Source organism: Fundulus heteroclitus, chromosome 3, assembly GCF_011125445.2.
Source record: "Fundulus heteroclitus isolate FHET01 chromosome 3, MU-UCD_Fhet_4.1, whole genome shotgun sequence".
NCBI lineage: Eukaryota > Metazoa > Chordata > Actinopteri > Cyprinodontiformes > Fundulidae > Fundulus > Fundulus heteroclitus.
Genome location: NC_046363.1, coordinates 39,775,768 through 39,803,060, shown reverse-complemented (window position 1 = coordinate 39,803,060; position 27,293 = coordinate 39,775,768). Strand labels below are relative to the sequence as shown.

The following is a 27,293-nucleotide window of genomic DNA, read 5'->3' as shown; positions in this document are numbered from 1 at the left end:
AACTACAGTACGCTGTGTGGGGGAGGCTTCACACAAGCAGGATTGACACTGTTAAGACGTTCCCCCTGGCTCTGATTGGCTGTTTCTGACTGGGAGCGGCATATTCCTGCAGCTGGCAGTGGGACCACTAGGAGGACCCAAAGGGTCTAGTTGTTTTTACAGATTATCGATCTTATATTTTATTTTATACAGACATAGTGAAAGTTTGAAAAAAATAAATTTTTACATAAGTTACCTAATGCAGCCTTATTCTGATTGCTCATCCCACAAAAATCCAGGTATTCCACCCGTACAAGTTCTGGCAATCTGGCTATAAATATGTAAAATAAAATCCTTAAATGCATTTATTTTCTACTGCAATGGCAAAATATCACTGAAAACTGAAGAAAACACAAACTTTAGTTTGAGAGTGATTATTAAGTGTGAAAATCACTCCACAATGAGCAATATGTCTTTAAAAAAAACTTCTTCCACAACTACTGGCTCTTGCCCAACAAATCTTATTTTGAAATATATAGTTGAAGAATTTTTAAAATTTATATTTTTTGTAAATCAATTTTAGTAATTCACCACTTCATTTTTTCATGTTCTATAAATATGACACAAATCTTCAAACCATGCAAATAAGATAGATGGGCTTTGATTTGTTGGTCATGGCAAGTACTATTATTATGTCGGAAAAAACATAGCTGGAATTAGGACATATAAGGCTGGCTATGACCCACATTGCCCCATGTTCAGATAATAAGGAAACAAAATACCTGCAAAGCTCATCCTCAGCAGAGAGTATCTGAGTCACCAGGTCTCAATGATTCGTTTTAAGAGTTTTGAGCCGCTCTAGGTTGATTTGCTAACAGCGTTGTCATTGTGTCCCTTCCTACTTGCATTTTGCAAGCAAACCACTTAATTCCATTGTACTGAAGATATCAGACACTGATGTTTGTCTTTGTAGTCAAATATGCTCATGAATTATAGAGATAGTCAAAAAAAAAAGTATTTGTATGTTTTGCTGCTCTCTATTTCAATTAGTTTTGCTTTTGATCCCAGTTTGGGGCTGATGATATGACCCAAAATTAAAATACCATTTAATAACCTCCTGCTAAAACCTGTTGTTTGTTAGAAATCTATACCAGAGGTGGCTGGTAATGAAAAAATACAAAAATACATTGGTGGTGGGGAACAGAACAATAAACTCTACTTGAACATAAATACATCAGCAGTCACTTGCCTGCTGCTGGATATTTAAGTGTGGTTGGTCCGGTCCAGGTTCCTTTTTACACTTTCTTCCCTCCGACAAAAGCTGCTATATTGGCTGTATTTAATGCAGTTAACAACCTTATGTACTCGAACCCTGTCGAGTACTTGTATATAACATATATATAAACATCTATTGTTTAAAACACAAAGGTCAAGTAAGTCTTTTATTGAGCTTTTTTAGAGAATTTAAAAAATACACACATAGACTATATATTACAATCCGAATAAAAGCCCTGCCATTGGAATTAGACTCAAGAACAAAATAGTTACCGATGCACAAAACCCCTCTTTCATAGCTGCCAGGATCTGCAGCGTTATTGTGAGCCTCTGATCTCCTTGCAGCACCTGCTGTAGCTCTACCTCTCTGTTCTCTTGTTTCTCCCCGTCATGCTGCCACCCTCTCATTCTCTCTGCATGTGGTCGTTGAGTCGTAGCCGCTCCTGAGGAAGGAGGTGTGGTGTACTTCTGGCTGCTTTGACAGATAAGCCCGAGCCTGCCCACCTGCATCCCTGCTGCTCGTCAGCCGAACAGGCTCGCTGTCAGAGACATTCATTCTGCATCACGAGGTTGCCACTTCCATGGATCCAAAGCAAACGCCTCTCTGCCTTAATTTTCATGCATGATCAGGGGGGAAAAGAACATCCAATCTCATTGAAACAAATGTTAAAAGCCTCAGAAGATTTAAACCAGTGAGCAGCTAGAATGTCTCCCTGTGCCAGAAAGCCATTAAAATTGTGTTCATTTTAACCTGACCTTTATTTACCTCTTGAAATCAGGGTATTGCTTTTCAAAGGAACACTGGCAGAAGTAGCCTTACAGGTTACAAAAATAAAACCTCACACATTAACTTGTGGATCAGTTACCAGAAAAAGTTTTTGTAAAAAGTTCCTTTTATACCATAACATTTGAGCCAGACCTTAAATGCTTTTTCTTGCCACAGTTTGATTGGTATAACAACTGAGATGGTATGGGGATGTGGGGTTGTATATTATAAATATTACACAATAGTATGACAATATTTGAATATTGCAATGCTATCAGTTGCTATAAATACCCATTTTCTTCACTTCAACTTTTCTCATGTGCTTTCAGCACTTTACAATCTTTAGCATGTTGGAAGCTGTGATCTGTCTCAGTTGTTGACATTTACTCCAAATAGACTCCAACAGGCTGAATATCTTACTGGTAAGCAAATGGTTTATCCATGACTCTTGGTGTGCATTAGCCTCCAGGTAATACATTCTTTATAGGCCTTTACAATATTGATATTGCATAAACAAACATTTATTATTTTTGATATATTGTGCAACTCTAATAAATGTGTTAAAGCTGACCCACCACTTTTAAATGTCCTGTTCAGATTTTGACAGACCTGAAATAGTCGGGTTTAAAAGGTAAGCCAGCATCCTGAATGAATGGTTTGACGGCGACGAAAAGTTTGTGCAATCAGTCAATTAATCGTTAATATGTCCAACAGCTGGCAGCATTGTTGGTTTTACTTTAAATGTATCTGGACAGATATCTAGAGCATTAGGGATGCTGAGTTCATGCCAGAGGTGAATAAATCCTGCTCCAGAAAGTGAAATCCCCGCCTGGTTTTCCTTCATCCAGTTTTCCTTACCAGGTGATTTTAGTCCCTGGCTCCATCTGAATACCCTTGTAGAGTAGGAACTATTTAACCAAAGTGGAAGTGCGTCAGCAGTCGCCATAAGTGCTGTCAGAATAGTGACGTAAGTAAGGAAGAAGGTAGGAAAAGGATCCTGTAAGCTTCTTCTCACGGCTAGTTGTACCTAGGAACCCCACAATATCTCTTACCGGCGCTAAGAAGCCTTAAGGTATCTCACAATCCTTTGTGTGACATGATGTATAACCACAGCCCCAACACAGAAATCAATGGAAATGTCTGGAGAGAAGAGAGTGGGCAGTTTGTAGTTCATTTGACTTGTGTCATCCATGTGTTTCCATCATGTAATGAAGTCGGAATTAAAGGCTGTCGGAAATCGGCACCGCAGTCCGAAGCTCCTTTACTCCCCACAATAGAGTTCTTATTGTTGACCCTGTGAAAGGTTAAGGAACCTATGATGGCAATAATGGATCTTAGCTGTGGTGGTAAAAATGCAAAAACAGCCTTATTATACATATAAAGATATTTTGGTTGTGGAATTGGAAAGGGACCCACCAGATTTCTGCCTATCCATGATTGTGACTATCACATGTTATGAAAACGGCTCTCCCTGTGTAAGAACACCGTTCTCATGCTCTTGTGGGCACACGGCCGTTTAGTCCTGTGATTCTCTTTAATTGACTTGTTAGTGCAGAAATGATGGCTAAAGCATCAAGTTGTTGTCCTTGATGGTCCAATCATTTCAGCTGACAGCGACTCATTTCCTTTAACTGAAGACGGTCTCTGCACATTCAGATGTATCCTATACATTTGAAAACACAGCTATGAACATAACATGTTGGCACGTTTACAGCTTTGAGCTGTGAGGAAGCTATATTTCTCTGCCTTCAGACAAAGAAAGGATTGATGCATAAAAATAAAACAAAATGGTAAAGGTCAGCAATCAGTGGCTGGTTATTGTGTGGCAGGTTTTAAAAGGAAATTGCTTTGAGGCGAAGGCAGGAAACTGAATGTCTATGAATGTAATATCTGTATGTGTGAAGTTGTGTGTTGGAGGTCTTTCCACAGAGGGTTTCTCTTGGCAGCGAGTCTTCCGGCTGACCTGTCAGTGTTATTCAGCCTACAGGGCTGTGAAATAACCAACCACAGGGCTCACCTGGGGCCACGCAACTTCTTTCAGCTGTTCCCTTCACACTGCTGCTCCCTAACTTGGCTTTATTTCTTCTCCCTCTCCATCTTCACTACTCCTTTGGTGCTTTAAATTGACTCTCCGCCCCTAATTCTTGCACTCCAGTTACTTTGCAATGCAGACTGAATTGCCTCCTTGTTGTCCTCAGATGTAACTTTTCCTCTTTTGGATTCTGTTTTCGGAGCTCAAAGGCCAAACTCGGAGAAAGCAATCAGAACTGTTCTTTTCGTAATGACTAAAGGTTTTCACCTATACAAACAGCTCACCACCTGTGTGGTGTTGTCTCTACTATCTTTAATGTATTTTCAATCTTTAATATGTTTAGATCTGGATTTTGGTGTATTCATAGCACACTGCACTTTTTAATGATGGTACAGGAAAGGACGAAGGAGAGGGGTTGATCTTTCTGGTGCGGGCATCAGCCGAGCCGACAAATGAGAGCCTCCGCACTTGGACAGTTATTAGCAAACCGAGTAGGACAGAAACCACGCCAGGCCTGGCAGAATTTCGTGAATCTCTGTTCCAAACCACAGGCCAAGGCTTGGCCGTGGGTGTAAACACCACCTCATGCCCTCTCTGGCCTAACCTGCCACAAGCCACTATGTTTACTTAGGATTGAGCTTCTGTCGTTATTGAACAAACCCTCCAAAGACACATTAAGGGGTCAGATCATTGCTTCATTTAACTGCCATGACTCATGCAAATGACATAAGACTTTTTAGCAGTTTGAAGACAAGAACTTTGACTGGCATTTGGTATTTACAGCTTGAGGTTTACAGCCAGTTACCATGATTTCAACTGGGATTTGGCCAAAGTAAACCAACTTTTTTGGAAAAAACACAATTTCATGCACACGTCCTGAATTACAACATCCATTGGGTCGAGGTTTTTACAGACCTCTATCGAACATTTCTGTTCTACTGATATTTATCTAAACAGCTTTCTCTTGCCGCAGTTAGGCCAAATTGAAGTGTTTTTTCTATACTTTAATACTTTAACCAATGTAAAACTATTTTTATTTAACTCCTCTTACCAGACCAGGTGAAAGGTTAGCTTTCCTACCTTTGATTGGTCCCTTGAGACAAAAATCACTGGACAATTGGCAGCCTTTTGGACAATGTATTGCAAGATGATGTTATTCTCACTCATGAAATATGTTCTCAATGATGCTCATAGAAGCACTTAGAAGTTTAGGAATGCATCTGTAATTTTGGCTGCTTTCTTTGCTTCTCTACAGAGTATTTTCTAGAAGTGTTCATCACCTGTTATCTGTCATTCAACATCCATCTATATCACTTACCTGTATAATTTTTTTTAGTTTTACTTGGCTTGTTCCTGACATTTGGTGTGAATATCATGTCACTCCCTCCATTAGAAGTATATTAACTAAAAAACGCAAACTTTGACTTATTGGTCAAAATAATATTTACAAGAATCGGAAAATTCAACAGTTTGCAGCAGAGTATTACTCAATCTAACTGCCCCGAATACATTATCTTTACGATACAATGCATCTTGCTGCCAAAGGGTTCCCTGGTAAATAACCTAGACTAACCCAGACTAACCCATATTTTTTTCTTGTTTTTCTAGCACTTATGCTCATGTCCTAATCATAGCTCTACGTTGCCCCCCTAAGCAGTTATGTTTTATTAAAGCAACAAACACTTACGATACCTTTTTACGTAGCAGTTACATGTTGCGGTCTGTCTGTCTGCCAAACAAAACCCATTGACTTGGCTTTTTATGTAGTTGGATGTAAAGAAGACATTTTGTGACACAAACCCAGAGAATGTCACTCTACAGGATCAGATGCACATGCAGATGACAACCAGAAATGTGGTGTGACTGCTCCTTAGAACAAACATCCAAGTGTTGGTGCAACACAGACTAGAGAACTTTTGTTGAAACGGAAGAAGATTTGCCAGTGTGGATAAACGATGGATAAAATGGGATTTCCTATATTTACCTGCTAATTTGTGGCACTGAGTGAGTGTTTTTTTCTCTATTTCTCAGTTTGGAACATTGTGAATTTAATAATTAAGTTTAAAAAAACACACGAACCAAAGAAAGAAAATGTATCAGACACAGACACATTGACTTCGGCAAATTTTTTTCATGGTTCCTGTGGTTTTTAAACTTAATTATTAAGAGACAGAAGTCTCACCTGAGATAATTGTGAAACAGCCTTGACAGAAAGCGTTTACCTGTAACATTTGTCTTTACTTAATTTGACATGAAAAACCACCGCTTTGAATTTAGATGAAATTACCTGTTTCACAGTTCCATGGAAAAAAAATCAGCAATCATGTCTTTTTCTCTCTCATATACTTCAACTCTAAAACTTGTATTTTCTTTGGCCCAGGGTTTTAATTTTCACCAAATTGTATAACTTTACCCAATACTAACACAATGTGTTTAATTGTCATAGAGATTGCAACTGAAAACATTCCTTAAAAGTAAAATAAGTAATAATTGCAAGTTGTTGTTTCACCTTAAACTGATTTTAAAAAGTCAAAGTAAACTGGCAAATGGACTAAATTTAGTCTACTTTCAAATCCTACCAACCACTTGAAGTGCTTTACACTACAGCCACATTATCCTAATCCTATTCAGGAATGCACACGTATTCATTCACAGATATGCAAATTGGTAGGAACCATAGTCATGACAGAAGACTAATTTAAAAGTAATTAATACAGAGTCCGACTAAAACATTTTTGTATTTGATGCAATTAAACAACTTGAATACAGTCAAACTTTTATAAACTTCTGTATGTTCCTGTTCTGGGTACTTATTGTATGAAGCGTGTACACGCACAAAAAACTTGCGTCGCCATGTTTAACAGCAGATTTGGCATGTATAAGATAAGATAGGCTTTATTGATCTCACAATAAAGCCTATCTTATCTTATACATTATACATTAATATACATTATACATTAATACATCTTATACATTAATCATACATCATTCCTAAAAGTTTGCGGTAATCCACGCACATTTTTGACCTGCCATGAAAATGTACAGCAGCTATATAAACCTTTTTAACTGCCAAATAAAACCACAAAGTGCTAAAACTCATCCAAATCCACTGAAATATTACTCCATTCAGTTTCCATTCATGTTTTTTAACGAGTTTGAGGTGTTATGGGATAACGTACAAAGAAATGGAATCATATTTAGCCTCATACAATTACTTAACACACCTCGAAAATAATGGAAACAAACTCAGTCAGATGTAAACTGTGAATATTCCTCTGTTTTTGTCAGATGTTAATGTGCATCGGTGTGTGCACCGAGGTGCATGAAATGCATGTGAATCAACTTACAAGCTTTTTCGTTCTCATAAAAAAATAAGATGGGGTGGGATCAGCAGAGTAATTGTTAACTATACAGGTGTTTGGATTGCTAAGGTGGAGACAATCACACCTGTCCACAAACAGCAGCATAACAGATTGCCCAGGGAAATTATTTTTGAAGTGGCCCCAGCGTTACTGAGAAACAAAGAGCAGGGAAACCAGGAAGAACCGTACATCGAGCCGTCCCAATGCTATCCCCTGGGACAATCTCATGATGTTCAGATACATGAAATTCCCCCTAAACCGTGACTCCTATGTGCAGCGAGGAGCTGATTTCCAAACGTAATCAGAGTTAAGACTTCACACATATTGCAGTAATCCTGCTCAACTAAGCAATCTGTGATAGTATCATAATAATTATGATTATTATCATTATAATAGTTGCGTCTGGAACGAAATAAGAGCAGGCTCTGTGCGTGAACGCTGACTTGTATTTTTCATCTAACATCCTGACTCGTCTTAAAGACTTCAAGTACTTCACAAAGTGTGTGTGAGGACAGACTTCCTCATCGAAGTATTGGAGGCATATTCATGTCATTAAGTCATAATTGAGCTCAATGCAGCAGCCAGACAGCGCCATTTGAATGAAAAACATTGTAGAACAAAACGGGTACGAGGAGCCACCCATTTGTTTAAGCAATCGATGTTGTCACTGAAGAAGGTGTTGGCTTGTTGTAATTCACTACAAATGTCCATCAAGGTGTCTCTTTGACTGTCTGAAAGCTCCACTGCCATGGTTATCTGGACGCTTCGTACGTGAGTTGGTCTGTTATTCTGACAATTTTTCAACTCTTTGTCCCAGTTTTTTAAATTAATTCTAAAATAATTCATTACAAAATAATAACAATGGTTGGAGCAGCAAAATATATTGAACCGCCCTATCAGTGTGTGCAATACTGCAGTTGCAAATGACTAACAGAACACAATATTTTGCTCTGCCATTGTGAAGTGTTATTGAAAGAAAAGAGAAAAAGGTAAGTTAATTTAACAGTATTGCAATTTTCATCAATAGTTTTGCAGAAATTCATAATAATAATAATAACTTATTCTCTCCAGATAATTCTATCATTTATCTGCTGGCAAGAACTATTATTACTTAAAACTTGTTTTTATCCAGTTATGTATACATTTGCATTTAATTGAATTTCAGTTTTAATTTGAGTTACTTTCAAGTTACTCAAATTTTTCTGGATTTCAGCCTTCTGACTTGTGTGTGCTTCCAATGTGCTCTAAAAAACTTGCAGCAGGCTGTGTAATATTTTCATTTCAGGAGTGCATGATCATGCATTTATTCAATAAGACAGTTTAGTAGTTTTATTGTTGCAGTACATTAAAGCTAGGGTCGCCGATTTTTACAGATATTACCCCAAGGTAAGCTGCGCAAGACCAGCTTACCTTGTTCTTCCACTCTTCAGGGGGATCACTTTATTGCTTTGTCCTGAGGCCTTCCTCTTCTTCTCATAAACATGAATGCAGTTTGCTTCTTGCGGCTCTCAGCCATGTTCAAAGTCTACGGTGAGAGCAGCGGAGCTACAATGAAGGGCTAACCACTAAGCTAACCGCTTTGCTAACCGGATACATAAACACTAGCGGTGCGCAGCATGCAAGCTGAAACTATAAAGGAATATACACTGGTGTTACGTGAGCGCGTCAGAATGATTGGCATGTGGGACAATCAATAAATACGATGAACCCCCTCGGAACTTGAGGGTGAGAGCAGGATGAAATACATGATGTGTTTACTACTTCCAGGAAGGAAAGATGATTTTACCCAGTATAACAAAAAGTGTTTCTGAACAGGATTACCAACTATAGCTTTAATACTGCATGTGAATCTCTACCTTTACAGACCAAGAAGGGCTCTTTTTTTCTTCATCATAACCTAGATTCATTGTTCATCCAGCAGAAGCAAACACACTGCTGGAGGTTTGAAATCTAATGGTATGTTTTAGGTATTATTAGACAATAGGAAATGGAATAAACCTCCTAGGTATTTTGTTTACCGAGGATCTCATGACATGCAAACAAGAGCTTAAGCATGTGGCTGCCGAGGTAAAATAAAGGATGGCGTTGACAAGGCAACAAGAGCTCATTATCTCATTGTTTATGCTGGTCCACGGTGCATCATTGATGGGTGCCAGAGAAGAGTTTGGAGCAGACAGATGGGGTTGCGCCCCATGTTTCATAAAAAAAGACTACCGAGCAGGAATAACACATCCACAAAATGACAAGTTGGTGCTGTAATCCTGGATTACCTGTCTGCCTCGCTGTCCTTCGCCGTGGTTTTCCCGAGTCGCATGTTCCGCATCACAAAAGATAGCATCCGCACAGACTCGACTGCTGCAAGGCTGCGTTTGATCTGAATTGTCGTGTTTGTGTGCACTGTGCGTTATCTCACACATTCTCTGCTGACCAGGTTGGGAGCAGATGTGTGGTGAAGAAAAGGATGATACCAAGGAAGCCAGGGGTAGAAGGGGTTTGCGTCACAAACATCTGATGTCACCTTTCACAGTTTTGTTTGTAGGATTGATCAGATCAACAGTTGTGAAGAAATAAACTGGGCCTGTTTATCTTCCAGTGACGCAAAGATGTCTGCAGGTACAGATGGACATAAACAGAAACTCACACTCAGGAGAGGGGAGCTCAACTATATATTATATATATATAGATATATATATAGATATATATATATAGATATAGATATATATATATATAGATATATATATATATAGATATATAGATATATATATATATATATATATATATATATATAGATATATATATATATATATATATATATATATATATATATAGATATATATATATATATAGATATATCTATATATATATATATATATATATATATATATAGATATAGATATAGAAAATATGTTTAATCATAGCTTAACAGGAAAGCAATTATACTTTCACACCAGGCCAGGATAGTTTAAATAGATTTTTCATTCCTAATTTGTGAAAATATTAAACACTAGTTATTCATCTTATCAGAAAGCTAGCATAATACTTTACAATATAACCATAAATGCACATATTTAGTTTCTACATACATCTGACTGAAGACGTAAGGCTGGAGCCGTCGATAAACTCATGTTCTAGCTAACGGCGATCTTCATGTGGATCAGTTTGCTGACGTGTTCGTCTTGCGACATGTTGACTCTGTATTTGACATGACTTGTTGACAGTATGGCTCAGAACGTATTTGAATGTGGTTTCACCTAATCGTTCAAAGCATTCTTCTGCTTTCACCGTCATCAGATTCGATGACTGCTTCAGCTGTGTTCTACGTCACTTTTCCCCCAGAGACCATTGTTGATATGCGAGTGCAGTGCGAAGGCCCGGTCGCATGACACAGCTGACACAGTATTGGTTTTCAAGGATATGGGGGAAAACATTTTGCAAGCTATTCCCTGATTAATAGGCTGTGATTTCTAAAACCTGGCTGCTCAGAAACTAGCTTCATGGCTCTGTGGCTAACTTCGGCTGACATAAAACCACAGACAGTAGTCCAACGACAGAGGTATGGAGCTTTGTTTGACAGCAAATGTCTTGATCTGGCTTCCAATCCTATACATTAGATCAGGGATGGGCAACTGGCGGCCCGGGGGCCGCACACGGCCCTCGTCATCCCTCAGTGCGGCCCGCAAATAGATCAATAATAATTTAATAATAGTAATTAAAAAAAAACAACTTGTAATTATACTTTTGACAGATAGGGGGCCGTACCCAAACAATAGCGGGCACGGGCCGCTTTGCAACAGCGAGGAAGAAAGTCAAGAGCCATGGCCACTAACAGTGGCATAAAGGGAAAACTTGACCGAGAAAGTCACATTTTTCAGACAAAATGGGAAGAAGTACGGACATGGGGAATTTTTTTTTTAGTCTCTTGTCATTCACACACAACAATAAACCGTGAGAGCCGACGTGAGTTTTGAAACTGCAAAGCTTTGTCTTAAGCCGAAGATCAAATGTGGATCTACACAGCACCGCGTTCACAGACCAGTGTGATGCATTCGCGAGCGCCAGAAAGCTATGGTGCATTCAGGAGCATGGGACATTAGATTTTTCAGAAAAGCTAACAGATGTGCATAATCAACAAATTAACAGAAATACAATTATAGAGCATTCAGTATTGTAAGAAAGCCCACACTGTTTCTGGATAGACACATTATTGTTTGAGTTAAGTTCTGTTCCGTTTTATGCCTCTTTCCTTGTAAATATGAAATGACCCATGCTCCTGAATGCATTGATAGGAGTTTAAATTCCTTTTTTGCAACTTTTTTTTAAAGCAAACGGTTTTTCTTTTGATTAAGGACATATTAAAATGCATTAATATGCAGAAAATAGTTATATGTTGGTGCAGTAAACATACAGATATAAATTCATCTAAAATTTGTTCTTATTGAGAATAATTTGTAGTGTCTTTCATATCCAATTATTTGAAGTGCGTGATCATGTGGCCCTCCAATGGTCATGCTGAAAAAAAGTGGCCCTCTTTATCATGGAAGTTGCCCATCCCTGCATTAGATGGATTGTGGACAGCTGATTATATTGTGGTAACAAAACCTGTTGATTTTCAATGTCTGTGTCAGCTTGTCAACCCTCCCTCTAGCATTAAAAAATTAGAAGCGGGCCTCAGAACATAGTTGTTTGTTTACTTTTGCATTACAGTTTCCCTTCCCTTGATCTAGTCTCTTCAGCTCATCAGTATGAAAGGTAACACGTCCCAAGGGAAAACGCGGGCGTCCGTCCCACCAGCCACTTTCTCCAGCTCCTTTTGAGGAATGCCGAGGCGTTTCTAGTTTAAAAGGGTTATATATATTTATTATTATTATTATTATTATTATTATTATTATTATTATTATTATTAGTCCCTACAGTTAGTTCTAGGTCTTTCCTAGGGCCTCCTTCTGTAAGGGTGTGCCCATAAACCCTCAAGAGACACCAATGGGAATACACAGGACCAAGTCGGTTCAGATAGATTTTTCCCCCTCCTAATTAGTGGTGATTGAAAAGTGAATTTTATTTTTATTCATCTTAACATTGTCTGATATGTAATGAAAATATATAATTTCACATATTATTTACAGTAGGGATTGGCATTAATCTAAGGACATTTCAAAGTCCTTTTTTATTTTTTACAAATTTAAATGTGGCTTCACTGTACTGATTTTAAAATAAATTAAATAAAATTTTCTCAAAGTATGGTTGGTTTTCTGGCTTTTACTCAAGATTTACATCAGCACCTTTGTGGGTGAGGACAGTCCTTGGAGAACTTGTCTGATTAATCCCTCAGAAACCTGCTATGGCGCAACGCCCTGACTAAAAGCGTTTTTCTATCTCCTTCCATCGTCTGGTATTTCTCGCATGTAATGGCCTCAGTTCTGTCTACATTTCTGTCTTGCAGCAACAGGATATGTTCTGCAGCAGGTGTTTACCAAGGGATACATCTTGTGTTTGCAAAAACTGAGTGGGAGAAGGAGTTCTGGCGTTTTTCCTGCTCGCAATTTGCGTGATTTTGGTTGAAAACACACTGGCAGCCTCCAGAAATTCAGCAGGCACAAATAAACTCATAACTGAGAGCAGGCAGAGACACTTGAATTCCTTAACTGAAGGCTTGTTCATCACATGTGTTTATCATATGCTGCTGAAACACATTTTGCAACTGTTTTTTGGCTGACGCGAGCAACGAGGCGCTGAGTGTGACTGAAAAAACTACATTATAAATCTATGCCTGGGTCAATGTTGAACAGACTAAACTACTTCTCCATTCTGTAACATTGTGGAAAGCTGTTTTAAACACATGTGGTCAAAACTGCTGATATTGTCTTGCTCCAGCTGATGATTTGAATGCGTGTGGCTCAGTTTGCTGCAGTGCTTGGATTGTTGACTCTGTATTTGACCCTGGGTTTGAGAGCAACATAACACGGTCAGTAAAGTTCCCGTCCAGGAGAAAACCTAAGCTAACGCTAGCTGTTATTATCTTGACGCGCACTACGGTACACGGTTAATGGGCTGCGCCCCTCCTTCGAGCTGCATCTCACAATCGTAGACCAGTAATGAACCATTTCCAGGACAAGGAGGTTGCTGCTCAGATAGCTGAATTCAAGAGGATTACTAAGATTTTCATCAATCAAGCAAAGCACCATTTTTTTTTCCCCCATAATTTTGATGAAGGAACCGCATTATAACATAGTTAACAGCTCAAAAAAGTAGATTTTTGCATTATTTAAGCCCTTTAAGCGGGAACACATTTTGCAAGTTATTCACACAAAAAAAAATAGTTTGTAATTTTTAAAAACTAACTGCCAAGAACACAGCTGCATGTCTCTGCTGCTAACTTTAGGGATGCGGCTGACATAAAATCACAAACAGTAATCGACCAGCATTGGTTTAGTTTACTTCTGTGAGTGACTCTGATACCAGGCCCTTAGAAATGCCTTGAACTGGCCCCCAATCTCAACATTTGTGTGGATTTGGGACATCCCTAGCTTCTAGCTATAGCCCCTACAACTGATAATCTTGTGGCAACAAAACTAGTCAACAGCAAACAGACTTAAATCAGAGGCAACCAGACTTTCGTTCAGTTCTTTCTGAAAACGTTTCAACACCTGTCCAGGTGTCTTTGTCAATTCTTGTGGCTTGCACTTGAGCAACCTGCAGGACATGGAGGCCCTTCCTCCTAAGCGCATTCTAAGTCAGATGCAAATCAATGACCCACCCACCACTGTCCTGGGTCGTTAGAAGCTATTGCTTGGTGTGAGTGGAGTACTTGGTCTGAATCATGACGAAGACTCCGGGATAGGAGTCGAAACTTTTTCAGAAAGAACTGAACGAAAGTCTGGTTGCCTACAATTTAAGCCTGTTTCCTGTTGCGACAACCCGGATAACTGGGAATTTGAACAGGCAACAAAAATAGTCAATTTTCACACTTTGTTTTGCCATTATGTTAGAATAAGGCCTCAGAACATAGTTGTTTACTTTAGCATTACAGATGGCCTGCCATGTTTCCCTTCCATCCATCTATTCTGTTTAGTTTACCAGTCCGAGAGAATAACACATCGAGGGAATCCTGGATGTATGTAATACGATGATATATAAATGAGAAATACTTTACATAGTCGGCCCCATGAGTTCTGAGTATCTCCCAGGGTTTCCTTTCACTGGGTTGTGCCCATAAATTCTCAAGGGAGACACATAATGCATCCTGATCAAATGCCTGAATGACCTCAGCCTACTTGGTTTGATGTTAAGGAGCAGCAGCTCTACTTTCAACTTCCACCTTGTGGGCCAAGCTTAATTCAGTTGTTTTTAACTTCAGATTTTAGGTGAGGGTCATTAACATGACATGCCAATAAGTTGAGACCTCTGATTTTTGGCTCTGCGTTTTTTTTTCTCTCTCACTGTGACAGATGAGAGCGCATTCATTACTGAGTAAGTGGCCCCAATCCATCTATCCGTTTCCTGGTCTGTCCTGCCATCACATGTGAATAATATGCCTAGATACTTGAACTCCTCTGCTTGAGGTAAAGATTGATCCCTGACCCCTTTAAGCTTTGCCTGAAGGTGAAGCCAACCATGTCTGGCTCGTATCGGACAACCTCACTTACCAGCTTAGCCTGCTTGACCTCCAGTGAGGTGCCATGCATGTCTGCAAAGCCGGATTTTGCCTCCAGCAGTTGGCGTCTCCAGGTTCTCACCTGCCGCCCAGCTTGGATGGACCCCAATGTTCCTCCATTCAGGTAGAGGCTATTTTACAACAGATAAATGCTTCCAGAAATACCTTTTTTAGGGATTTCAGTGCTTCAACCAAGCCAACCAAATGTTTTGGTTGTGAATTAAAATAAACGTGCACAAAAAAAGACGTATTTTCTCTGAAGTTTGCTTTTTGGGATTCCAAATAACTAACCAAGTATAGTCTAAATCTGTTCAATCTTTTAACGCCTTAGTTGCTGGTTTGCATTTTTTTTCAGAGAAAATATTTAAAAAAATGCCCTAGAAAAGACAAGGTGTCACAGGTATGTATGTGAATCATGGGAGAAAAATGCTAATTAAAAGCTTTTGCTGTTGGTTTGAGTTAGGGCGGAGATTTACAAACTTTTTCAAGTTCTGAATTTACCTCCTGACAAACAAAATGAGAGCCTTTGGCATTCAATAAAACCTTCTAGGATGAATGTTATTTTTCCTCTGGTATATATGGCCTGGCGACACCTCATCTCACTTTATTACTTTTTTTGTCAGCTCACACGACATTTGCTTTTGACGTATTCCAATTTAGCTGTCAAAGTTAATGGCAGCACGACGAAGCAAAACACATCAGCAAAGCACAATGCACAACATAATCTGCTGTTTATACTTCTTGACCAATAATATCCAAGAGACTGACTGCCTGGTTTGATCAGATATAAATAGACATTCATATATCTGAATTGATGCATGAGATGCAGTGGTGAACAGACAGCAGACGTAAAAGGGAGCAAAAACTGAGAAAACATCACAATATTGTCCGTCTCTATGCATCAGTAATCCACATTTACACAGACCCCCATAAGCCCATGTATGCGTGAAAGTTTAGAAGCGTTCATTCGTGACTACACAAAAAAGCGTTCATATCTTTATGTTCCCATAAATATTAGTGGAGGCGTTTATTGCAGGATGACGGTGGGGGTGAAAAGGCGCCTTTCAGTATAATACGCTCTTTAATAAAGACACAAGTTGGCAGATTGGGAGTGTCAGCGCATGTGGCACATAGCCTCCTCGGTTGATTTATGAGCACACTGCTAGGCTATTACATTATGGGCCCCGGTTCTATTCTCTGATTGTGATAAAAGCAGCCCGCTTCTGTTGAAACACCACAGGTACAAGCATTTTGTTTTAGTTGAATATCTCTTCTTTTTTTTTTTTTAGATAATGGAATTATGCATGAGGAGGATGTAATCGTGTTGTCTGTGCAGCAGATGTAGCTCATTTATTAAGTTAGCATTTCTGCTTTTTGTCCTTCAGAGTTTGCAGATCATGTCCAAGGAGGAATGGGTTGAGACTCTTTGCATCTTCATTATATTGTTTGAGCGGGACTATTAGTTGTGCTAGCCTGCAGAAATGCATCATTTTAGATGTCTAGGACTGCTTTTATTTTGAAACATTTGATTTTTGACAGTTGATTTACAACGGCTAAAAGTGAACTTTTTGGCCATTAATGACCTTTGTGACATTCAAAGGAACATTGAGAGACGCAGAAGCCGAAACCTCAACTAGAACCAAGTGTTTTAGTCAGACCGGGTTAAGCTTTTCAGCAACAAACACTCCAGGCTGATCTGGTGTGAAACAAAGGAGGACTATGTGGAAAGAAACCCATACACACTGATGAGCAAAGTAGAGGATTTTTGTTGCTTTGGGCATTTTCCTTCATTGAAAGGAGGAGAGAAACAGAAACTCTTAGAGCATTGACTCTTTGATTTACCAGGACAATTTTGATAAAAATCTGGTGGTTTCTGCCGGTAAACTGAATAAACTGGGTCCTTTTTTTTGGGAAACTTATAAAAAAGCTTTAGTGTCTTCTTATGATTTTTTTTCTGAAAAAAAACAAACAAACACTTCTTATGAGATTTCCCCCACCAAACTATAGGCTGGATTTTGTTTCCAAAAGATTCTGTGTAAGGTTATCTTGCTGCTGCAAAAAGGTGAATTTATTAGGCTTTTACACACTATCCAGTAAATGTTTTCCTCACTTAAGAGGCAAACCGCTATAACAAAAGGTGCAAGTCTGCAGTTTCTTCCCACTCTGCAGCGCTTTGTACCTGGCCTTGGGTTTTGTGGAGGGAGATGGGTGAGAGGCCGGCACAGCGAGGCCAGAGTTCGCACAGCGGAGCATCGCAGCTGAAGCGCCAGTTGTCAACCTCCGGCTGAGACAAAACTACAGGGCAGCAGCCAGAGCGCTTTGGAAAAAGGACGAGTCAGGGTCGCTTTCAATTAGCACAGCGTGCCGTCAGTGCAGACAGCCTCTGGGGCGGAGAGGAGGCGGCTGGATGTAGCCTTGGGCTCCAAGAAGGAGAAAGGAAGGAGAAGCGGGTACCGACCTAACAAGTCTACTTAGAAATATAAACTATAAACTTGTAGCATTATGATACTGAAAACCCTCATTCAAGGCTAAAGTAGTGGCCTTTGCTTCCTTGAAAACTGAATCAAGTGTTTTTTCTTAGTATTTTCCTGCCGCAGTGAATCAGCACCTACAGTTGAATAACAAGAATTTAAGCAATTTCTGACCTTTTTCAAATAGAAGTACTGCATAATGCCTTCTTTTAGAAAATTCAAGAGCAATATTTTGTGTTGTGCAGAAACTTCTGAGGGCGTTTAAAGGTCACTGGCGGCTCTTGACAGTTTCTGACACGGGGATGGCTGTGTTGGCCGTATCGTCCCCTTGGGACAACGTGCCAAAGGATTCCAGTCATTGCTGCTCAACAAAGCGGCGTCTTCACACATTTTGCTGCAAAGCCGGTGGCGCTGAGTATGAGATGAACTTTGTCAGCTGTAAGGATCCGTCTCAGAAAAGCCTCCCCGAAGGATAAGAGAGTGGAATAATTATTGAGTCCAACAGTCCACTTAATACTGACAGCCCCCTCAAGAAATCATTTATAGGAAAAGGAGTGTGAAGACCGTCACTTTGTCAAACTTGCTGATTTATAAAAATAAAAAAAAGTCTCTCTGTGATATACATTGGTGAAGTCCATCGCTGTCTATTTAGTAATAGCAAGACATACTGTATATTTTCTTTACTCGCAGTTTGAAAGCAAAGTCAATTGCTCGTCGTCTGCATGCTTCTTGCACCTACATCGTCGGTTTTATCTTCTGGAAGTCAGAAATGGTTGCCGGTTACTGCCCCTAATGCTCTAATGTATGGGGGGGGGGGGGGCGCTTCCCTCTTTAGATTTCTGGAAACCAGCAGAGCAGGATATGAATCGTGGTCTGCTGCTGATGTGGTAGTTTGAAACACATGAAGCTGCTCCCCATTTGAAATTCATTATCCACTCATACTGTGAGGCTGTTTATGTGTAGTGTGGGTGTGCGCGTTGAGTGCAGTCATACCAAAATGGCAGTTAGTCTGAACCCCTTGCTCACATGCCTGCTTCCCCTCCTGGCGTGAATGGAAACATTCTTTGGTGAGTTTGACTTGGGTGGAAATGAAAATCTAATGTTAGCTCACATTAAAAGATATGCATCGCTCGTTTTAAGTCTAGGAAGTAAATACTGGAAATATTATATTCAGCATTATGCAGGTCCCTTACTATAATTTAAGTATGACTTCCAGCAACATCTAAAAGGGATTAGTTTTATGTATTTGCTAAAACCAGCACTCCTCCCAACAAACCAAACAGGCAAATCCAAGCAGTTTTGCACCTTAGAATGTGTGCGATGTTTATTAGTGTGGCAAATTTACTGGTTAATTATGTTTTACAGTACATTTTCTCCTACATTCTTTACAGACTTTTGTTACAAAAAAATAAATAAAAGTTCAATGCAAACAAAGCAAGTAAGAATTTGCTTCACTTGTATAACTATTTATCACACCACTGTTTCATTCTGTTTGATTCTCTGTTGAATTAATCATCTGTGTTATAAAGAGTCAGTACAAGATGCGGTTTGAGTAAAGTGTTCTCAGTTCAAATCTACGCCTCTACCCAAAATCACGCTCAAAATCTCTGCTGCACACATTGTAGGAGCATCCTCCTTAACAGGACATAAAACATGATGCTTTTCACAACTTATTGACAAGGGTGGAAGTTCTGATTAAATGCTTTTTGTTTCAGACACACTTTTATGTAAAATTCTTCCTTGGTTCTAATAAAATCCCATCAAGTTAAAACTTATTAAATCATTGTGAGATTCATACTCATTGTTTCTGCACAACAGTATACTGTAAAACAAAGGTAACAATATACCATTCAAATGTTTTTTTTTTAGGGTCCCATGAAATCCTTATTCTTTTCCAAAAACAGATCTTCTGCTTCTATATTTTCCTGATTTTATATGTTCTCAAAGTAAACATTTTCTAAATCAAAATGTTTTTAATAATCATGTGGCTAATTAAACAACATGTCAAAAGTTAATAGAAAAATAACCCAAATTTACTGTGATTAAATTAACAATTTTAACTTTTTTGTGAAGCACCAGGCATCCTACAGCTTAAAGAACATTTAAGCTGTAGGAAAGATGTGGTTGAAGACCTTTTTATATGTTTTTGAAACTAAAGTAAGCCAGTCATCCAGCGCTCATACTAATGTCTCACTCATATTGCCCTGAAACAAGCTCAACACGCTTTGATACAGACCAACCAGAAGCTCCCTTTCAGCTCCTAAAGGCCACGTATCTGCATTGCATAGAGGTGGCACTGGTATAAATTGGAGCTTATTGAATTAGTGCTGAAAGTAAACATATTTATTTAATTAAGAAAATTCTATTATATATTTAGTAAAAAGCCAACATCAAAGGTGCTTCTAATCAAAAGGCTCCTACAATTTTTGTGAAGTCATTGTCTCTGCACTGAATATCTGTTTACCAATATAGTTTTCCCCCTCAGGCAATATTTAAAAAAAAAACAGTTTACTTACAAAAACAACTCCACAAGTACCCATGTTCAAAACTACTACTTTTTTTTATATATATTCTGTCTGCATTCTGCATTCTGTCTATTTGTAAGAATGGTTTTATTAGGGCTGGGTAATATGGGTTAAAAATAAAATCTCTGATTTTATTATAACAAATATGATTAATAAATTTTTTTTCTCATTTTTGTTTCACAAAAATAAATTAAAGAAATTATTTTAAAAACTTGCTTCCAATTCAAGTATTTTGTCTGGGAGTTGACCTGAATTAAAACTAAATACAAGCTGTGAAACATGCTTGTAAAACAAGATGGCCGCACTGCCATAGTAAACAATGGAAATATAACAATGTTTGCTGCTAGTGGTTTTACACAATGAGCTAAGAGCAGGCTTCACTTCACTTGTGTAACTTTAAACTAACTTAAAAAAAATAAATAAATGAGTAAAGTGCTTCATTTTATGGTAAAAAGTATCCTCTTTACAATATTTTGACAATATATTTCCCTAAACATATATTCAACATTGCATGCCTCTCTCTTTAAGGAAGCCCAATGAGTCCATTGGTAAAAAAAAAGAAAAAAAAGTAAGATCTTTTTAAATTGGAAATTTTAATTAATTGATTAAATCGATTTATTGCCCCACCCTAGGTTTGATTGATGTATTACCTATAAGATTTTCCATTAGTTATTGAAAAGGGTGCACATGCCATTTTTAATAGTCTAAATATTTTTTTTGTAAATTCATCCTTCTTTCACACTTTGTATTATCTCTTAAGTTTAATTAAATAAGTCTACATCAAAATCTGTCTGAACTAACGTTAAAGTTCAACAGTAAGGTTTATTTAATAGAAGTCGTCATGTCTGTTGCTCATGTGGGTTTTTTCGTTTTTCTTTTTTCGGGGTTGAAACTTTTTCAGTACACCAAAACTAATGTTGCTATTTGAAAAGCATCAGTGTAAATCATTATGCATTTACCCCACCGTGTTTTCCAATCTTTCTTTGCTCGACTCTGATCCAAATATGTCCTCTGTAGCTTTTGATGTGAGCTCTTTATTAGTTTTGTATAAAGAGAAGTGTGGAGAATAAATTGAGCTCAGGCTCTCTGCACATCTCCGAGTCCTTTGTTTCCTGGATCGTAATGGCAAACAAGAGACATGTGGGAATAGGAGGAAGAAAATTGTCTCAAATGGAAACACCAGCAAATAACATGACCGTTGCTTTTAGTTAACATTGTGGTCAGAGCGGCTGAGCTGTCTGCAGGTACATTGTGGAGAAAGGTCTGGAGGGAATTGGGTAATTTGTTAGACGTGTTTTTTTTAGTTCTGTGCAGTTGTTTGGCCTTTAATTGAAATCTTGCGTTCAAGATCTGACTCGGTTCACCTGAATTGTAAATTTATCTGCTTTCCTGATCTAAAAATGTCAGTTCTTAGAAGAGTAAGATAATTCTTTTCCTTTTCTCAAGTCTCCGAACCCCACATACTTGTCACTGCTCCAATTCTTCCCCTCCTTCTAAGAGATGGCAATTAATCTAATTAGTAATCTATAAGGCATTGGCCCCCCTGCCTCTTCTGTGTTAATGGAGGATATGACATATCTGGACCCTGCATTATTAATACCTTTATTTCTGGAGCCCAGGGCCCCCTTGACGCCTACGGTCAGGGGCCATTGATCACGACCACAACCCAACGAGCTCTGCGAGGACTGTGGGGAAATATCCACAAAGTGGTAGGAGTAAAAATGGGGGACGCGGTGGGTTTGGCTGTGGTGCTACAAAATTGTTTTGCAAGAATTAGGGTAATTTTTTGGAAAGAAATTACTTTGCCAACTTTGCTCCAAGGAGGAAATTAAATTGACACAAAACTCCGGAAAGTGAGACCTGGAGTCCAAGGGGATGCTCAGGGTGCACGCTTGGAGGAGTAGTTTGTTTGTTAGAGTAGTGTTAATGGGAATGTAGGGCTCCAAAAAGCTCATTAAGCAAATGTGTCTGGCTTTAAAACTATTATGGCAGGGTAAGGGAAACCCTCTATGGGACTATTTCTTGAAAATGAGATTAAGAGTTATAGAAACTCCCGAACACAAAGGTGCAATGATCACAGTGTGGCAGTAGAAACATTCCTGCAACATTATCCGTCATCTCCCATGCATTCCAAGCACCTCGTCTAAACGCTTCAGCAGCTGAAGTTGCAGCAATTCATTATAATCCCACCTGCTGGTCTCGTTCCAAACAATCAATACTGAGCGTCCCTGTGTTCAGGCCGGAGTGGAGAATGTCTGAGCCGAGCAGCAGTCATAGGCTGAAGGCCCTGCTCATGTTGTGTCCTCTACAGCCAGATCTGCTGACCCTAATTTATCAGTCGTCAGGGCCAGTGGCTCTTAGTCATGTTGCTTTTCCAGTCCACATGTTGTTTTTGAGAACACACTGGATTTGGAAATGTATCAAGGGCTATTAAAGGGCAACAGTTTTTAATTAAGGAAGGAGTATGCCCTGATGTCTAAATAGATTTAGCAAAGTTATGGGGTTTTGAACGAATCCACATTATTTTCATGCCGATCATATTCTGGGCATTTCTGGTATTTCAGAGCAGTGAAGTTGCCTTGCTGTAGCCTGAATCCTGGGTTTGGACTGTAGTTTTATACTCTATGTCCACTCTATACTCTTAGCCAATCATGGAATTGAATTAAAACGTAATCAGCAGCTGCTAATGAGAAACCACAAGAAGGTAAACTAGTCAAGACATTTCTTTCTGTTCTACCATCAAAGATTAGATCATGGATTCTTACAAAACAGCAGCTACGTGTGCGTTCTCCTGCGCTGCCATGTTTATGTTGGTTCAGCTGTGGGTTCAGCCGCTCTTGCTTTCACCACGCCGGTATGTCCCGCCTTAAACCTCAATACTGCGCCTTGATTGGCCCGAACCGTTTTTGGTTCGGACACCAACCGTTGAAGCCGGAGCGGTACAAGGTGGATTCTCGTGTGTTTGTGAACACACAAATACTGCGAGAATTCATCTTGAAGGCAAGGTTAGCATTTTGGTTATTTTTTCCCCCTCAACTTAAGCTCACATATATATTGAAATAATACTTGGTAAAGACAATGCAACATAGCCAGGTACAAGTAGGAGACTAATATAGCCTAATGCATCTCAATCTTGGGGGTTAGTACACTGTGTTAATCATCATTCTTAGGTGAACTAATTTGTCCTTTGTTGACTAATTGTTTAGAGAGGAAAAACAACTTCAAATACATGTGCAAACTTGTATCAAGTAATTAAAGGCATTTGGGAAGATTAAAAAATATTTGGCAGCCATTGTGATTGGATAAAAAAGCTTATTCTAGGGTTAATTTACTTGGTCTTATCACCAGGCTTGCAGGAAAACATTTTGGAAGTTCAAAAGTATGAATTATTTCTTTGTTTTTTGCAGTTATGTGTTGTTGCTTAATCAATTTAGCAACAAAATCTGCACAACTTACAATACAGTTTGTCTAAAACATGCGTACAAGCTGTTTTTAATGAAATTACTTTGGAAGATCACGGCTCACTCACTATCAGTGTAGTTATACTTACTCTTAACCTTTTTTTCAGGCCAGCTGCATGTTCAATTCACTCGATTTTACAACATACACGTAAGTTTTAGCGAGACTGGTTTGGTAAATTTGGTACATCTCTTGACATATACTGGTCCCCATCTATACATTAAATAAGTTGAAGTTTAGCTTTTTATTCAGACCTTGTTATCCTGGCCAAGAGTCATTTTGACGGTTGTGTAAATGCAAAAAAAATAGTTTATAATTAGGCACTGGCTTTAAACAAGACGCTGTTGCTAATAAATAAATAACAATTCAGAACCTCTAGAAAAACTTAGACAAATCTCTGTAACGGATTTTCTTGTAGTAAGAGCCATTGATTCAAAGTTTTTTTTTTTTGTTTAAATAAGCCTTCTTATGTTTTTTAGAGACCAACGTACTTCAGTCCGCAGGCGGCCATTGTATGACTAAGAACATTTGGTCACTCTGCACAGCGGCCATAACGTTTCCACCAGCCAGGCCCCGGCTGCCCCACGTTTTTACAGCACATAGGTTAAGTCACCACGAGCCAGCATGTGGAAGCTGTCACACAGCTCTGCTTAATTTACAGTGAGTCTGGGGTTGTTAAGAATTTATAGGCCTTCAGTGGCTTTATGGCGCTATGATGGGAGTGAGTGGTTGTGTTCGGCTCACACCAGCTGTAGTCGGCTGCCTCATTCAAGAGGGATTTAGACAGCAGCTCATCTGCTGCTCTGCGTGCGTTAGTCACTGGACATGCTTGATCCATGGCTAAGGTTGTAGGGAATTGCTCCATGGTGAGGATGTCTCTCCCCCCCCCCTCTTTACTTGAGAGGCTTGTGGGGGGTAGGTGAAAAAAAAATCTCTCTAGAGATTTTCTTAGTTACTGGAAATCTATAGATCAGTTACCATTACTCAGGCGTGATCATCATAAACTACTTCAGCATGTGTGTGTGTGGGTGGGGGGTGTAGCACTGGATTTACAATAATGGATTTCCAGGAAGTTCATCAGTCATATGTGCTCCTTGGTATGATGCGGTTTACATTAGTGGGGAGGCTAAGTAAAAGATAACAGTGTGAGACAGACTTTGCATTGCTTTATGAATGACTGTGCAGAACCAAAGCTTAAATAGAATAAAGATGTTCATAAATGTATAAAACACGTAGAAAGATGGGTAAATAACTCCTCAATGACAAAGAAAAGCTGTTAATAGCCTGTTTGGAAATATGTTGGTACATGTGATGCTGCTGTGTCAAGAAAGTTGGTTAAACCAGATCGGGACACAAGACCTAAATGCTGGAATAAAAGACAGACAGACCTCCTTTCTTGGTTCTACTAAAATCTGTGGGAATCAGTCAGATTCTCTTGTGCAGTAGTGTTTCTGGATGACAACAATATAATATGTCTATACATTTTGATGACTCTGGCCTTTTGTGTTTCTTTCTTTATTTTTTAGTTATTTTGAATACATTTAGATTGAAGCAAATATTCTTCGGTATACCAGCTTCCGTGTTCTGCATAAAATAGCCTGCATATTGTCGGGTACAAAAAGAGGGTTTAGATAAGGCACATTGTGTTTCTTATTTGTGTGGAGAAAAATAAATAGGTAAGATGTATGAACTCAAGAAAACAACAGAACTCGGTATAAATAGCAGCCATAGATAAATATTAACAAGTTTGTATTTCTATTGATATTGAAAAAAATTCTCTTGGTTTACATTGTGCTGTTGTTGCCTCTTTGAAGTATCTTAATGTTTAAAACATATAATAATAGGTATTATAAGAATAATGGTAACGAATACATAATAGTTGAACAAGAATTACATACGCTGAAAAATAACAGTAATATAAGCTAAACAGCAAAACATTAGTTTCATGGTTCTTGCAGCCTTTCTTAATGGACTGGGGAAGGAAATCCGCTTGCCTTGTTGCTCTGCATCTGGATGACTAAGTATATGTACGCCAACGCTTCTTCTACCGCTGCTTTTTCTGAACGCTCTTCTTGTTTTGCAGCAGATATCCTGCAGCACATCAGCTTCCATATCTTGCATAAACAAACCTGCATATTGTCAGTTTAAAAAAAAAACAAGGTTTAGATAATGTATCCTGCGTTTAACACAAGCGTAGACACCTTAAAGGCCGGGTGCCGTATTTGGTCTACGGCACAATTGCTGACGATCTGTGGAGTGTGGGTGGAGCTTTGGGCTTAGGACCTAAATCATTCTGAACCTTTCGGCCTGTTTGTTGTCAGAACATTAAGCTTTGCATGTTTCCGCAAACGCACTCATTGTTTCTCGAACAGAGAAGCAAACTGCTCGAGCAACAACCCGCAGGCCTTCCCAGACCATAAAAATTCTCAGCTCCTTTATTGTCGCCACCAAGTTGTGCCTGTAACCCAGCTCAGCTCAGCCCAGCACATCTGGCTCTCTTTATGACCTCTCGGCTACGACAGCACAGTGACTGAGGAGATCGCACTGAGAAGACATAAAGCCCCTCGTCACTGGGCCTCTGTGGGTCACCGGTCGGCATTTAGGCGAAACAGACAAAGCCCTTAGGGTTTATAAAGCAGCAGGTTTGTTGCGCATTCTTATGCTGTCTTCTGTTTGCCTTCACAGGAAGCTTGTTGAAGACGGAGCGTTCTTAGAGGCGGATCCTGAAAGGGAGGGTTTAGGTTCTGACTCCCCGTCGACCGAACCCCGTTTGTCCTTCACGCAACAAGACAAATTGTTACCTTGGAGAAGGAGGAGGAGGAGCACAGGTTGTTGGATCGTAGGACGTGACAAAACTGTAAGATCACATGACCTTTTTTTTTCTCCTCTTGTAGTGTAGTTTAAATGTCAAATATGCTAAACCTGTTTACCTTCGTGCTTTATTGCACATCCTCAAACAGGAACTTTATCAGCAATGTGTACGTGACTGCTATTAGTTCATTGGAACGTCACAACCATATAAATTGATTGACTGCTGTAGACACACACTAGTGTATGATTGTGAAGCTGAGGGAAAAAGTTTAAAACGGCTGGAACTGTGACAAAAACCAAGCTAGAGGGGACCTAAGTTTATCTCGCCGCTACGCACAATAATGAGGACGGTAAGGGCGGGTAAAAAAAAAATATATCTTCAAAGCTCTCAGAAAGAACTGGAGTAATAAGTGAAGTCACTGGACTCACACATTTACAAAATCACTGTTTTGTTTTATATGCACAGCTTTTCAGAGGGTTCCAATAACTGCAGAGGAGGTTTTATCTGTTCCTACTTAGCCCAGTTTTACTGGTGGCAAACGGATGTAGAAAATTATATGTGGGAGTTTAAACTTAGCAGCATGCTAGTTAACAAGATCCCTGTTTTTGTCCTGATTGTGTTGCCTCTTCAGGTTATAATATGTGTTTTAGCTTGACCATAGGATAAAAAAACAAAAAAAAACACAACAGGATGGTTAATGCAAACTTTGTCCTCGTGAGCTTCTATTTAAACTCATTGAATTTTCACATTGGGTTCTGGTTCTCTCCATTCATGCTCGCTTTTCAAAGCCTCACTGTTCCGTGATCCCCTCTTTTGGCTGGCGGTGCACTCGTGCAGCTCGGGACCAACGCAGAGCATTCTGCATCAGTCAAAGCGAATAGAAGCCCACCACGCTGGCGACGCACTCTGCTGACGGCGGAGAAACGTCGCTGCCGACGGCGGGATGAGCGTGTGAGAGTGA

At 39.2% G+C, this 27,293-nt stretch overlaps 1 protein-coding gene across 5 annotated transcripts in view; it reads left to right on the top strand.

Annotated features, from left to right (window-relative positions):
• The window catches only part of sema6e (sema domain, transmembrane domain (TM), and cytoplasmic domain, (semaphorin) 6E), a 222,010-nt gene that overhangs the window by 81,394 nt on the left and 113,323 nt on the right, over window positions 1–27,293 (top strand). For 4 of the 5 annotated variants that reach the window (XM_012879132.3, XM_021324749.2, XM_021324734.2 and 1 more), the window contains exon 4: window positions 26,206–26,377. The gene's annotated coding sequence lies outside the window, so the exon portion shown is untranslated. Of the gene's footprint in view, window positions 1–6,036; window positions 6,057–26,205; window positions 26,378–27,293 lie in introns of those variants that run through there. The other variant, XM_036135387.1, reaches the window with a different exon arrangement.